The sequence below is a fragment of the Ziziphus jujuba genome, chromosome 7 (assembly GCF_031755915.1).
Source record: "Ziziphus jujuba cultivar Dongzao chromosome 7, ASM3175591v1".
In the NCBI taxonomy this organism is placed as follows: Eukaryota; Viridiplantae; Streptophyta; class Magnoliopsida; order Rosales; family Rhamnaceae; genus Ziziphus; species Ziziphus jujuba.
The window spans coordinates 12,828,885-12,845,213 of NC_083385.1; the positions used below are offsets into that span (position 1 = coordinate 12,828,885).

Sequence of the window (16,329 nt, forward strand, 5' to 3'; positions counted from 1 at the left end):
CAAACAAAAAAGTGGGGCTGTACCCCAGTTGTACACTCCCTCCATTCTACAAACCCTTGTTGATTCTGAACTTCATTCGTGAAAGAACCGGACTTTTGATGGGCCAGCCCTTTTTTATGTACCGCTTTACCCTGAGAGGAAAATGAGCTTTACTTCTCTGGGCACTAGGCGCTCCCGTGGTTTGCGAGAAGGAAAAAGGACTCATCCTTTGTTGCATCTGGCACGAGATGATAAAGAAAGAGCTTCGTCTATCGATGAATGGCAGATTGATGGAGCTCTTAGCATTGCTTTGTTTTTCTCTTCTTTCCTATCAGCGAGTTCCGATCCTTTTGTTTGAAATTTTTGTTCATACCGAACCGCTTGCAAAATCAAATCCTGTTCCACAAGATCCTATATCAGCTATACATCCTCCTTGTATTTATGCCGGAGATGTCGCTAGTGCTATGGGCTTTGGCTTATGTAGATCCAAAATGATGAATGGGATTGTGACACTCCACTCACCACCAATGCGGAAGGATGCCACCTAATAGAATGGACTGCTGCTTCGCTCTGCTGGATGCGTTGGATCCCATATAACAAGCGAGCTTTTTACCCTTAAATTCAAAGATGTGGGTGCAAAATGCTATCCTGCTTTATTTTTTAATAGCAATAGAAGCCTGCTCATGCTGCTTCGATGGCACTTTTTCACCTTCTCTTCGCTCTGGACAGGAGCGCTAGTGGACACGAGGAGGGAGCAAGCAAAGCATGTCATTCGTAATGAAAAGAAAGATACCACTACTTTGCCTCTTTGTTGGACCACCGGTGCGTACACAATGGTCTCCGACCAAGACCAAGAACCAATTCGGATTTGGATCTTGACATGTCGGTGGTTTTTAACTATAGGCATCTTGCCAAGAAGTTGGTGGGCTCATCATGAGGTCGGGGTGGCTTGTGGTTTCAGGATCCCGTAGAAAATGCTTCTTTTATGCCTCGGGTATTAGCCACAGCTTGTATTCATTCAGTAATTCTACCCTTTCTGCATTCTTAGACCTTGTTTCTTAATATTGTGACTCTTCCATGTTGTGTCTCAAGAACCTTTTCAATATGGTCTGGATTGCTAGCTCCCGTTCATAGTTTTGCTACAAATGATACACGAGGAATCTTTTTATGGTGGTTCTTCCTTCTAATGACCGGTATATCTATAATTCTTTTCTCCCAGATGAAGCAGCAGGCATCGGTCCGTAGAACCTATAAAAAAGATATGGTTGTGGCGTGAAGTAATCTTGTGCACCTACGTCACTTGGCTCACCCGAAACCCCACCCCGTTATGTTATAGAACAATTGAACTTATTGCTGGGCTGGTTATTATAAGCCAGCAATTGGCTGCCAGATTTTGCCCCACAATTAGAAGAAGATCGCTTCGGGGGTCACTGTGGGGTGGCTGAGTGTAGAGCAGTCCACCCCTACAGCATTTGATCAGTAGATTATTTAGAACTTCGGAAGATGGTCAAGGTAAGGGTTTGAGTTATCCATTGAAGTGCAGAATAAGACCTAAATTGGGACAATATTCATATGGATCAATTACTCTTTATGTATTTTATGGAGTCTCCACTCCATGTTGAAAGCTCTTTCAAATAGCATGAGCGTTGAAAGTATTCAATTAGACTAGAGCGTTATATTCTTTTTTTGACTTCTTTCAAAAGGGAATAAAGAAAAGAAGAGAGGAGGAAAAGAAAATGAAGATTCGGCAAGTCATTTTATTGAATGTGAAAAGCTAGTATCGAATCCAGGAGCGGATACCCCAATGAACGGTGTATGGTGGATGTATATTCCTATCTCGACATCATTCCCTTCTGGTGTAATAGATACTCCCTATTTACCACCTTCATCTTTTAGGATTCCATCATCTGGTGACTGTGACTCTTGCTCCACTCCTGGCTCCTCTATCATTGGTTCCTCAACTATGGCTGAAGTGGATGGCTTCTCCCCTACTTCACTCCCACCTTCTTCACTAGTAATCTCCACAACCTCAGGAGTGGCATCTTATGTCTGAGAGATTGCTGCAACAAAGAGGAATTTCTCAGCCAATGGAAATTCAAAGGCAATGTGACAAAATATATCAAAGAAAGTCAGACTTACTCTTTTCCGAGGCCTTTCCCTTCGAGGTCGTAGGCTGACTTGACTCCTTCTTCTCGAGATTCTTCTCGAAAGAGAATCCCTCTAACACTTCAATTACTGGTTTATGAAAAACCTTAGCCGCATATCCAGACCACCAAGTGTGAAAATCCTTAGTCACTAGGCAAGAAACCTCGAATGGTAACAAACTCAAAAGAGCCAAAAAGTTCTTCATTAATTTTATTTACTTCCTCAATATCCTCCTTTTGTCTAAATATCCTCCTCAAAAGAAATTTCTTATTGCTCATATACATGATTGTGCATGGGACACCAAGAACTAAATCGAACTCTCTCACCACAAAATGAGGTGAATACAATTCAACCCCATAGGTTTTGTTCAATGAATCCATAGATACCTGATAATGTAAATCCCTAGCCATTAAGTAGTTGACCGAAAGAGTCAGGAACAATGGATATTCAGGAGTATCACTAGAAGGAGGATGAGAGAAGTCATGTTTAAACAGAGGGGACTTCCCAAGTGGACAACCTGCTATCAAAATGGATGCCTGTCGATGAATTTACCATTTCTCGTCCATCATCTTTTTTGAAATGTAATACCAAAATTAGAATCATATAGCCTTTATCTATCCCACTCACCGACCTCGTCTTGTTCTTGTAGTTCCTTGGAACTCCTCTTAAAGCTTTTCCCAAGATTGTCTAGGAGTTGTACAAGTCATGATTCTAGTGAAGATATCACCCGTCACAGCAGCTTGTATTACTGTGAGAGTTTTGAATGGTCTTGCATTTTCTTCACTATGAAGTTTGATTTGATTCATTGTAGCACCCGTTCTCAATGGTTCTACTTCATAATCAAATTCAACAAGCTCCCAAAGGTCATAAACTTGAAGATAGGCTCTCATTTTGATTGCCCAAACAGGATAGTTTTGGCCATCAAAGATAAGAGGTGAAGGTGGTGAAAAGTATGAGGATGCCATTTGAAAACGGTTTATGTTTTGTGTAATGCCAATCGGTTTTGAAGAAGGATTTATAAAAACAAAGCTCTGATACCAATTTGAAAGGATTAGGGCAAGGTTAAGCTAAAGATAACAAGGTTTTATGATTGGAAAATTGATTTGGAATTTGGTTGTACTCGGCTTTGCTTTGATTAAGCTGCTAGAAAATTTTCCAGTTTTGGTCGGTTTGTGTTTCTCTTGGTTTCAAAATGGAAACTAAAGTATTTTCTCCAAAATTCATCTTAATATTCATTTAGATCTAATACATATTTATAGTATACAAAATAGGTGTGAAAGCACACCATTGCTGGTTCTAAACACCAATACAAAACAAGTCCTTCATGATGAAGCAAAAACACATGTGTAAAGTAACTTTGCCACATGCAACATGGTTTTTTGACAAGTGTTGCCGCCTCCTTAGTTACTTCATGTTGAAGTAGTCCTCATGCATGATGACACATGTCCTTCCATGCATTGGATGAGAGAGAGGCCGAATGGTTTGGTTCCATGTCACCAAGTAGCTTCCATGTCCCCATCTTAGTCATCAAGTTGCTTTCCATGTCATCAAGGTGCTTCATGTCCCTAAGCTTCCTAATTCTCTAGTTTAGCTAATACATATTAACTAACACATTTTGGTGTCTTTGTTCACCAACTTAACAAGCTTAGAAAACATCACAAAAGGACTTACTTAACTACAAAACCGAAATACAAACCAAACAAGGAAGTTGCTTCTCCTCCAAGGCATTAGGCTTGGTCTCGGGTTTGGTTTGTTTATGGCTAACAATTGCCATGATTCTCTAATAGTGTAAATAGGGCTCTATAGGCCCCATTGCCTTGTTGTTGTGTAGTTTTTCTTTTTGAATGTTGGAGCTGAGCTGATTGGAGCTTGGGATTTCCTTAAGCGAGTTCAAGGAAGTGACGTGAAGGTAGCCTTAGGTAAGGAGCTGACCAGATAAACGGGTCTCCACGTCTTTTTTTTTGGTAGTGGGGGATCACTCTGGGCTAAGATAGTCTGTTAAGTGCTAGCATAGTAGGAAAGCAAATAGCAATGAACCTTATCTACAGTATTAGTTCCCTCCTACCAAAAAAAGAAATACTAAAGCTCTCTATGCGAGGAAAAGGGTACAGATAGGCGAATTGATGCATCTGAGCAGGCAGGGAATACTTAGTGCTTGGAATATGAATGTTATGAGGCTTGGGCGAGAGAGCAAGTCTATGAGGCCTAGATATTGTATCATGTGAAAGCAGCGCTAAAAGAACAATAAGAGTTGTAAACAAGTGAGATAGGCACAAAAGGGGGGCATTCTGGGGATGTCTTTCATCAGCCAGCACCTTCAACAGCCAGTGGGACAGATGCCGACACAAATTCGATTCCAGATTCAAGATACGGTACACGATCGATGACCACCAAGGCGGGATGAAGCAAGCAGCAAGGGATTGGCTGAATAGAATAGATGCGACCCGGAATAGGATATTGAATGGAAAGAACGAAAGCAACATACGTACTGGATTGACCAGCATGTGCCAACTACTCTACTTCCCTATTTCTTGCTTTTTCACCTCCCCTAATTGGTGCACTCTTTCCCCTAATTCACCGATAGAGAAGAAAGAGATAAGCAATGACCGAACTAGACCAATGAAAGTGGACGAAGGTTTTTTTTTCATTAACCAAGCGTGCCCATTATAGCACCTCTATTACAAAAGTGAAAGCGACGTGCCCTCTTGACCAACCGAAAAGCATCCTTATAAAAGAATGAATGGGAAGTAGGCCCGGTCTATATTGCTAGAGTTATCTTTACTTCACCCCCTCTATTCTTATATTTGAATTCCATCTCTAAGCTTCCCCTTTAGTACCTGCTGAGACTTATTTCCTCTCGACTATAGTTGAATGGAAGTTTTATTTCCTAAGTCTCAAATAATGTCTTTTATTGAGTCCCCATAGTGCATTCCCTAACATAGTTTGTAGAGTAATTTCTCAATAAGAAGGATTGCAATATATATAAAAGACTTCCAGATTGAAAGATCTTTTGACCGCATGTATGATCCGGTTCTACATCTTAGCGCTGAACTAATGAATAAAGATTGAGCTTCACTTCGCAAGTCGAGAATAGCCTCATTTATTAAAAAGTGCTACCGTTGACAAGAGATGAGCTAAAGAGGTGGCTGGGCAGTTGACCAGACCTTACCACATACAGACAGCAAGCAAGAGTTGTGCCGGCTTATCCTTCAAATGAAGTTCTTGTCACCCTAAATGCTACTACCTCTTTGCTAATGTAGGAATGCTTGATCGAGAAAAGAAAGCAAAGAAGTAGCAGGATACGGAATATGAATGGGCTGGGGGTAGAGCCAATAACTAATTAAAGAGTTACAGACTACAGTATAAAGCCATCAATCATGCTCTTGCTAGTGGCATAGATTGTATATACTCTCACCGATTAAGGAAAATTCTATGCTCCATGAAAAAACATAGGGGAGGGGGTCATCCCTAGACCTAAGGAAGGCAAAATGAAAAGTGCCCCTGTGACTCTAGTTCAAGTGAAAGCGATGAAAGAGTATAGTTATGCTCCATTTTTTTGGGTAAAGGTTATACGATGAAGAGCCTGTCATGGCGACCTTATTAAAGAGAACATTCAGTAAATAAAAGCCTATGGTTATCTTTCCTTAGTTGCCGAATCTAATGGAGGTTTCAATCTGATGCTGTAATTTGAAAGTAAAAGGAGGCCTCGACGGAGATGATGGATGGGAACTCTTACTCTGACTATAGTTGTGATCTCTAAGTAGGATTTTCAGTCATCTATCCCTTTTCTTTCCCTAGTAAGTGAAGAACAAGTGGATGTTTTGAACGAGTGTTAAGCGAGTGAAGTGCCCTATAAGCTATAAGGGCGAGCTATATGTATAAATTCTATGAGCAGCGATTGAACTAAATGCTCCAAGTGCATCCAGTAGGAATTGTACCTACGAATTTGCCCGGTTGGTATAGGTTGGGCACCTTAACCATTCAGCCATGGATGTAAAGATACTCCGCTAGTGAACTAGGTTTTGGTATTCCTTCTCAAGCTTCTATTTCTTCCGTTAAAGGAGATTCGGGAAAAGATGGAATAGGAAGATGTGTTTCCAGAACAAACAAGACACAGGTTGAGAAAGGGGAGTTAGCAAAGTTAGACAAGATTGGAATGGGCATAGGAACATGTATTCATGTACCAGATCGGCTAATGCGCCCAGGTTAATGCAATGTATTCCACCAATTGACTGAATACTTTATTATTGGTATATCGATCAGTCCAGCACGAATTGAAATAGAAGCTAGTTCGACAGGAAGCTTTTGAAAATGCAGTGCACCCCGGTAAATAAGGAACAAGATTAATACAGAGGTTAAACAAGCATCTCACACCTAAAAGGTGCCCCACATAGGTCTTCCCCGAAACCCCCCAGTAACTAAGGTAAACAACGTAAAAAAAAGCACCCATTTCTGTACCAGTTCTGGAAGAGAGAAGAAAAAGGGGATGTTTTTAATAGGAAAAAGAAATTGTTTATAGCTGTAGTGATATAAACAAGAATACTCATCCGAGCCGCAAGAACATGTACATACAGAATACGAGAATTTCCACCTTGTTGAAGATCTAGTGGTGCTACCCGAAGACTTAAATGAATAGCCATCACTGTTAAGAATAACTGAGATCCAATGAGAATTTGCATGTAGCTTCTGGTCTTTGACATAAAAAAAGAAGGCTATAATAACGAAATGGACATGTGAGAATTTGATCCTAGCTGGTGGAACAAAAAAGACATGGATTTATATTCAATACGCAATCAAAGGATTTCCCCCAATGAAGAATTACCCTTGCTTTGTTTTTGATCCCCTCATGCATGGCACTCCTTGCTCGCGGAGCAGCATATCAAAAAAAGAAAGGTTTTGGAAGAAAAAAAAGTAGATTCCTTTTTGTGACCAAGAGCCCATCCTTGATCCAAGCCGAGTTTTGCATTCCTTAGCTTGGTGCAAAAGGCTTCTCGCGGGTCCTTTTTCAAGCCCATCTCAAATACGATGTGGTAGGGTACTCGTGACCTTGCTGGTGGCTGCCACTGCCTCACACTTAAATGCCACCACCTCTATCTTCCTAGTTAAGGCATCCGCAACCTGGGTTGTCTGTCCAAGCTTATACACTAGCACCATATCAATCAAACTTGGCAAGTTTGTCTTGCTTGCCATCGTCCCTGTTTTGGCATGAGTTTTTTCTGGGTCAGCAAGTCACTCGTCACCATATTATCCGTCTTGACTACAAATCGTGACCCGCCTCCACTCAAGTAGTGCACTATTGCTGTCATCTCTTTCTCTTGGACCATGCCTTTCGGTCTCATTGAGCTTTCGGCTCTCATATGCTACTGGGTTACCTTATTATACTAGCACACTGCATATGGCATAGTCTGATGCATCCGTGTGTACTTCAAATGGCTTAGTGTGATCTGGCAACTGCAATATGGGGTCATCAATCATTGCCTGCTTTAGGTCCTCAAAAGCTCTTTGACATTATTCCAATCAGTACAGTGCCATGATCGATCCATACATCCTTCTTTAGGAAATTTTTGAGTTGAACAGCCCTCTTTGAGTAACTTAGGATGAATCTTCAGTAATAGTTCACGAGCCCTAAAAAAGCTTTTAGCTCGCTCACCTTGGTAGGTGCTTACCACTCCTCGATGGCTCTAATGCCCATCCAATGCCCCGATCTCTGTCTATCCAAAGGAGCATTTCTCTTTCTTTACATAGAGGTGATTCTTCCTTAATACCTTTAAAACAGTCCAAAGGTGGCTAACATGGTCATTTAACGGATAGTTATAGTCCACGATCAAAGTATACCACTAGTCATCTAAGTACGGGTGGAATAACTCATTGTGGAGGGTGCAGAATGTGGCAGGGGCATTGGTGAGTCCAAAAGGCATAACCAAGTCAAACACCCTTTCATTAGTAAGGTTGCTTGCTTGTCACATAGGTCATCTTTGGCTTGTCTCCATCCAGCAAAACGCACTTGGTAGTAGCCCAACCGTAGATCCAACTTCGAGAAGTATCTCATGCTTATTGATTAGGGCGAAGAAGTGTACAATCAAAGTGGATACTTATTCTTGATGGTTAGGTTACCTTGTTGAGTGCCCGATAATCAATGCACAAGGTTACTGTTTCTTCTGGAATAAATAAAACAAACAAAGGCTCCCCCTAGTAAGATAGGGAAAAACAGCCTTGGAGGCTAGAATATAAATAAGCCTCAATGAGTTCCTGAAATTGATTCCTGAGCTCAACCAAACCCCTTAACTAATAGATGATAGTTGGGGGGCCATCTGCAAAACCCAGCCCCAGTCTAAGTAAAAAGGGGTTTGGCTCCAGGCTCCAACTCGATCTTGTGGTAGACTGCCCCTCCTATGGGGCACTTGGCAACTCACTCGTGGGGCATGATATCCCAAAATTCCTCAAGTACTTGCAGTACTTCCTGAGAAAGAAGTCATCTTGGTATTGGATCCGCTCTTCTATTAGCATGAACATGAATTAGATTCTATTTGTCTTCTTTATTCTTAAGGAACCCCCCACCCAAACCATTCTTAAGACCACCAAGCCCTCTTGAACGAGTTCTACTATAGAAGCTTTCAACGTACATCCAGGGACAAATCTTTCACTCACTGAGAAGTGAAACCTTGTGACTATATCATCCTGAAGATGGATACGATGAGACGAAATGGCATTTGGAAGTGTTACTGACTTACCATTCAGGTTTCGGCATAACAAAGCTTGTGATGGAATTTGGTGTAGGTTTATGTTGTTGTACCCTAAAGCACAATCATTCAAGGTGTTAATCAAGAATGATTGTTGTTGGTTCTTGGTTCTTGATTTTGTTTTTTTTTTTTTTGGGTTTGTTAAGGTTTTGTTTCTGGTTTTAATGGAGGTTTAGGGTTCTTGAGAAGGTTGTTAGCTTTTGGGAAGAAGAAGAAGAAACCAAAATGTAGTAGTTGAGAGAAAGAGACCAAAAAATGTTGTTTTTCAAAATCTGTTTTTTTGAATATTTTCTTTCTCAACGTTTTTCATTACAATTTTCATACTTTTAAATACATCAAAAAGACAATAAGGCATGCTTCCATATTGAGCAATAAATACAAAAGCATTAAAAGTAACCATCCAAGCCAAACTACCTCAACTAACTCTAATCAATATGGTGGGCATGCAAGAAACCTTCTTTAATGGGCAGTTCAGCTTGTCTAAGGCATTTGAATTTGAAAACCAGCTCCATTTGACTTGAAAATTGGAAGGAATCCTTTTTTAATATTAAAATATGTTCTAGCCAAAAACTAGATAAAACAAAGTCCATTTACCCATTCAAAAGTAATCAAACCCGAGGCAGTTTTGCCTAGTTTTCTGGGCAACAAAACTGCACAAGGGTCAGATTGTTTTGGGCTTAACTCAGCCTTCCCAGCTCCAAATTGGGCCATTCCTTTTTATTCTGCTTCCTCTACATATCTAGTTTATCATATCCAAAATTCAGGTCCAAATCCCAAACCTACTTCAAACGGCATCCAAGGAAGTGGACTTATGTTGCTGGAAATACAATTCCAGCAACTAGACAAAAAAGGCCTTAAGCTAGATAATGAGCTTAGGGCATTACAAAAAAGATATTGTTCTTAAACATTACAAGATAAAATAAAATGCATAAACATAAATAATGTTTGTTCTTTGATGTTGCAAAATAAAGAGTGCAAGTGTAACCGAACTACCTTGCACATTGTGGCAAGATCACCACATTTCAACACTCCTCCTTGGTGTTCTTGCTTGAAATATTTAGAAGCTTCCTCAAGGTCTCAAATCTTGCTTTTGGAAGTGGCTTGGTGAAGAAATCTGCAAGGTTATCTTCGGTCTTGATATATTCCAAGCTTACTTCTCCATTTTCTTCAAACTCCCTCAAAGAGTGATACTTCACCGGTATGTGTTTTGTCCTTCCATGTTGAACGGGGTTCTTGGCTATTGATATGGCTGAAGTGTTGTCACATTTGATAATGGTTGAACCCTCTTGAGGATAACCAAGGTCCTCCAATAATTTCCTAAGCCAAATGCATTGATTTGCACATGAAGAGCAAGCAATGTACTCGGCTTCGGCGGTGCTTTGAGCGGTTGTTGCTTGCTTTTTTGCATTCCATGAGAATGGTCCACTACCAAGTGAGAAAAGATACCCCGACGTGCTCTTCATATCATCCAAGCATCCAGCCCAATCACTATCCGAGTAGGCCATTAATCTCATCACATCTTGCCTATCATAGCAAACTCCAAAGTCTTGTGTTCCTTTTAAGTATCTAAGAATTCTTTTGGCACCTAAAAAATGGTTTTGGGATGGTGCTTGCATATATCTAGATAAAACACATGTGGCATGCATAATATCCGGTCTTGATGAACATACATAGAGCAAACTTCCTATCATGCTTCTATATAGGGTCGGGTTTACCTTTGGTGTGCCATCCTCCTTCTTGTATTTGTCTCCTTGGCTCATTGGTGTTGACATTGGCTTGCATTCATTAAGGTTGAACTTTTTCAAAAGATCTTTGATGTATTTCTCTTGAGATATGAAAATACCCTTAGAGCATTGCATCACTTCCACTCCAAGGAAGTAATTCATTTCACCAAGGCTTGACATGTCAAACTCCTTTTCAAGTTCGTTTTTCAAAACTTCCACATTCTTTTCATTTTCACCCGTGACCAACAAATCATCCACATAGAGTGAGATAACAATCATGCCTTCTTCATTCCTTATTTATAGTGTTGGCTCATTTGGATTCCTCCTAAAGCCTTGGTAGGTCAAGTAACCATCAATCTTGCCATACCAAGCCCTAGGTGCTTGCTTTAACTCGTAAAGTGCCTTGTGTAGATGGTAGACTTTGTCCTCATGTCCTTGAACAATAAAGCCCTTGGGTTGCTTGACATAAACCTCCTCTTGAAGCACACCATTCAAGAAAGCCAACTTTACATCAAGGTGGTACACCTTCCATGACATTGAGGCCGAGATGGATAGGATGAGCCTTATGGTCTCCATTCTTGCAACCGGTGCAAATGTCTCTCCATAATCTAAACCCGCTTGTTGTGCATAGCCTTTTGCCACAAGCCTTGCCTTGTGCTTGCATATTGTTCCATCCGGGTTGAACTTGCTCCTAAAGATCCATTTTACACCAACTGGTTTCTTGTTTTTAGGTTTAGAAACCAAAGACCAAGTTTCATTCTTTTCTATCATATCCATTTCGGTTTGCATGGCCTCCATCCACTCTTTCTTTTGCATAGCTTCTTGAGCATTGGTAGGATCACTCAAGGCAACATTGCACCTTTCATATATTTTGGACAACGGCCTTTCTCCTCTAACACCATCTCCAATCTCCAATTCAGCTCCAATGGTGTCAAGTGCATCCTCCTCATCATCTTCATTTTCTTCATTGTCATTGTCATTGGTTTCTTCTTCTTCATCATCCAACCGAGCATTATCTTCATGGACAAGAAGCTCCTCCTTTGTCCAATCCCAAATAGCATCTTCATCAATCCTCACATCCCTTGTTACCATAAGTTTCTTGGTTTCCAAGTTGAAAACCCTAAAACCTTTGGTAACCTCACTAAAGCCGACCAAGATGCCCACATTTGCCCTTTTGTCAAGCTTGTCTCTCATGTGTGGATGAACATGAAGAAAACAAACACTTCCAAAAGATTTTTATGTTGTCCAAAGCTGGTTTTTCTCCATACCATATCTCATAGGGTGTCTTGGACTCATTGGCTTTGGTGTATGTTCGGTTTTGGATGTAGCTAGCCGTGTATATGGCTTCGGCCCAAAACTTCTTTTGCATGTTCTTCTCATGTATCATGCACCTTGCCATCTCTATCAAGGTCCTATTTTTCCTCTCACAAACACCATTTTATTGTGGTGTGTATGGTGTTGTGAATTGATGTACCATTCCATTTTCTTTGCAAAAATCCTCCATAGCCAAGCTTGTATATTCTCCACCATTGTCGGTTCTCAAGCACTTCATCTTTGCATTGCTTTGGGTTTCCACCATCTTCTTGAATTCCATGAACTTCTCAAGCACTTGTGACTTGGTTGTTAGAAAATATACCCAACACATCCTTGAGTAGTAATCAATGAAGGTTAGGAAGTACTTACAACCTCCAATTGATGACAAACTCATCGGTCCACACACATCCGAATGGATTAGCTCAAGCTTCTCCTTAGCTCTCCATGAACCGGCTTTAAGGAATGGAAGCCGTGTGGATTTCCCTAGTTGGCATACATCACATAGGCTTTTCATCTCCTCAATCTTTGGCATGTCCTTCACAATGGCATTGGTGTTTTTCATGGCACCATAGCTAGAATGCCCAAGCCTTTTATGCCAAAGTTGAGAAATGGACTCCACTTTGGTTTTTTAAGGCTTGTTCATTCTTAACTAGGTCCAATCTATAGCTTTTGTCCTTCAATGGTACCTTAAACAGCTTATTACCACAAGCATCATATATGATACATCCATCTTTTGCAAAATTTAAAGCAAAGCCTCTTTTTACCAATTGTGCTACACTACGCAAGTTTTCACACACAAACTAGGAACATATAGCACATCTTTTATAATTTTGGTACCTTCCTTGGTGTTCAAGCACACATCTCTTTTGCCTTCTACTTTCATGAACCGGCCATCACCAATCTTTACTTTGGTTTTGTAGTTTCGGTCAAGCTCCATAAAGCCATCCTTTTGGAAACTCATGTGGTATGAGCAACCACTATCCACAAGCCAACCGAGACCACTACTTGTGGCTTTAAGGCATGTGGCCACAAATAGGTTCTCGGCTTCTTCATTAACCACATTGGCTTGTTGTCGTCTTTGCTTGCATACTTTGGCAATGTGGCCTTTTCCTCCACATCTTTCACAAGATGCATCCGGCCTCCAAAAACACTTGGATGGTGGATGTCCAAGCTTCTTGCAATGAGGGCAAGGTGGATGCCCTCCTCGGTTTTGATGGCTTTGTTGTTGTTGTTGTTGTTGATTCCATCCACTTTTGTTGTTGTTTGTGTTGTTGTTGGTTGTAAAACCGGTTTGGTTGGTGTTGTTGCTCTTCCTTCCTTTATTCTTCTTTTTATTGCCGTGGCCACCATAAAATGCACTCTCTATGGTCTCCTCCTTTCTAATGGCTCTCCTTTGTTCGGTTGCTTGAAGAGCATTGATGAGCTCACTCAAGGTTATTTCACTAAGATTTCTAGATTCTTCAAGGGAGGAAATCTTAGCTTCAAACCTTTCGGGTAAGCTCACCAATACTTTTTCTACTACCCTTTGATCGGTCAATTGCTCACTAAGGACCCGAATTTGATTTACCACTTTGAGCACCCTTTCCGTGAAATCCTTGACAAGCTCATTCTCCTTCATCTTCAAGGTCTCAAACACTCTTCTTAGGTTTAAAACTTGCATTTGCCGAGTTCTAGTATTTCCATGGAACTCCTCTTGAAGCTTTATCCAAACCTCTCTAGCACTTATGCATGACATTATCCTTGTAAAAATGGAATCACTCACGGAGGAGTGCAAGGCAGTGAGCGCCTTGAACCCCTTGGCAACTTCGGCCTCATGTGCATTTCTTTGTGCTTGGGTTGCATTAGCTCTCAACTCTTCCACTACATAATCTTCTTCTATGACTTCCCATAAACCAAAGGCTTGAAAGTAGGCTTTCATTTTTATACTCCAAATGGAATAGTTTTGGCCTTCAAACTTAGGTGGTGTTGGGTTTGCAAAGGATTGTGAGGCCATTTGAAAAAATGGTTTTTGAAAAGTTTTGAAAAATGGACACAAGAACAAGCTCTCGGGTGGTGGTGTTTTGGTGAGTTTCAACTAGTCTTTTTGGGAGGTTTTGGTTTCGGTTGGAAGGCTTTAGGTGGGGGATCCTCTCACAAATAAAATGGTCTAGGTTGAAAGCTCACAAGGTCCTAAGAAATTACACTATGCTCTGATACCATGATGGAATTTGGTGTAGGTTTATGTTGTTGTACCCTAAAGCACAATCATTCAAGGTGTTATTCAAGAATGATTGTTGTTGGTTCTTGGTTCTTGATTTTGTTTTTTTTTTTGGGTTTGTTAAGGTTTTGTTTCTGGTTTTAATGGAGGTTTAGGGTTCTTGAGAAGGTTGTTAGCTTTTGGGAAGAAGAAGAAGCCAAAATGTAGTAGTTGAGAGAAAGAGAGCAAAAAATGTTGTTTTTCAAAATCTGTTTTTTTTGAATATTTTCTTTCTCAACGTTTTTCATTACAATTTTCATACTTTTAAATACATCAAAAAGACAATAAGGCATGCTGCCATATTGAGCAATAAATACAAAAGCATTAAAAGTAACCAACCAAGCCAAACTACCTTAACTAACTCTAATCAATGTGCTTAGCATGCAAGAAACCTTCTTTAATGGGCAGTTCAGCTTGTCTAAGGCATTTGAATTTGAAAACCAGCTCCATTTGACTTGAAAATTGGAGATAAGCCTTTTTGAATATTAAACTATGTTCTACCCAAAAATCAGATAAAAAAAAGTCCATTTACCCATTCAAAAGTAATCAAACCCGAGGCAGTTTTGCCCAGTTTTCTGGGTAACAAAACTGCACAAGGGTCAGATTGTTTTGGGCTTCACTCAGTCTTCCCAGCTCCAAATTGGGCCATTCGTTTTTCTGCTTCTTCCTCTGCATATCTAGTTTATCATATCCAAAATTCAGGTCCAAATCCCAAACCTACTTCAAACGGCATCCAAGGAAGTGGACTTATGTTGCTAGAATACAATTCCAGCAACTAGACAAAAAAGGCCTTAAACTAGATAATGAGCTTAGGGCATTACAAAAAGGATATTGTTCTTAAACATTACAAGATAAAATAAAATGTATAAACATAAATAATGTTTGTTCTTTGATGTTGCAAAACAAAGAGTGCAAGTGTAATCGAACTACCTTGCACATTGTGGCAAGATCACCACATTTCAATAGCTTGCACTGTCTTTTCACACTTAGGCGAACAACGTGCCATTGGTAATGATTCTACTACGGTGCCACAAATTCACAAACTGATCATAAGTAATTGCTGTTGTTCATTGGATTTTGGAGGAACTACTTCGTTAGGATTGGGGAATTACTGCGATTCTTCCTGAATAGCCTGGATTCTCCCGTTGAAAGTCATTTTGAAAGTATTACCCAAACTCTTCCGACTGAATATGATAAAGCCTATAAAACAATGAGCTACTATCATTTCTTCATTATAGATTGAGATCTTCTTCAAACTTAATGCACAAATAGATGGAATAGCAGCAAATAACATCTTTCTAGCCGTGGAAGTCAATCTCATTTAGAAAGCTTTTCTCTATCTTTCAGCAACTGAACAGGAAGTGGTTTAGGAAAGGATTTTAGAATCAAATGCGCTCACCCAGTGAGAAAGGCCCTGACCCTGCCAACCAAGTCAAAAGAAAAAAGAAAGAAAAGAACGAAAGGAGAAGTTAACCTCGTATTTTGGTAATTCTTTAGGAGTCATGTTTAACCTTGAATGCTATTAATAGATTCTACAGCAATAATCCCTCGGACTCGGAAAGTAATAACAATAATGGCTAACCCAATAGCAGATTCCATAGCTACCACCGTTGGAACCAATGAAGCAAATGATTAACCCATCATATCATCCGAAGAAACGGAAAATACCAAAAAGTTCAAATTCATAGCTAATAACATTGATTCAATTGGCATTGACATAATAGGAATATTTCTTCTATTAAGGAGGATTCCCCGAATACCTAAAATAGAGATGATCATAGAAAATGTGAAATATTTGATAGGATTCATTTCAAGAACGTGGAATGTAAGATAAATTCAAATGTTATAACTCCAAAAAGTCAGGAAACACCAGGCTCTTCCAACCTCAAATTACCTATGACGCTTCCGATCTTCCTAGTATTGGGAAGATTTGTATAAACTCGATCAGCATTGTGAAGTTTTTTTCTAACTTTGAGGTGTTCTGAGACTTTTTCAACTTCGACAGAAGTCTTTTTTATTTCTGCCTCATATTTATCGAATAAAGAATGAATATGAAGTCATAGCACCTTGTTTTGGTCATTGTCCGAATCCTCATTGAGGTTCGGAATTTTTGGCCGCGAAGGCTGGGAAAAAAACTATTCTCTTATATGATGAATTATTTCCCAAAAAAGGGCAGGTTTGTTGAGATTGG

At 40.1% G+C, this 16,329-nt stretch overlaps 4 pseudogenes; 1 reads left to right on the forward strand and 3 right to left on the reverse strand.

The window, feature by feature from the left end:
• Positions 1 to 201: 201 nt before the first annotated feature.
• Positions 202 to 415, reverse strand: LOC112492542 (uncharacterized; annotated as a pseudogene).
• Positions 416 to 756: 341 nt separating this feature from the next.
• On the forward strand, positions 757 to 1,315 carry LOC132804564 (cytochrome c biogenesis CcmF N-terminal-like mitochondrial protein 2; annotated as a pseudogene).
• A 4,790-nt stretch (positions 1,316 to 6,105) lies between these two features.
• LOC132804415 (putative cytochrome c biosynthesis ccmC-like mitochondrial protein) lies at positions 6,106 to 6,857 on the reverse strand (annotated as a pseudogene).
• A 1,783-nt stretch (positions 6,858 to 8,640) lies between these two features.
• Positions 8,641 to 15,465, reverse strand: LOC125419735 (ATP synthase protein MI25-like; annotated as a pseudogene).
• Positions 15,466 to 16,329: the final 864 nt, after the last annotated feature.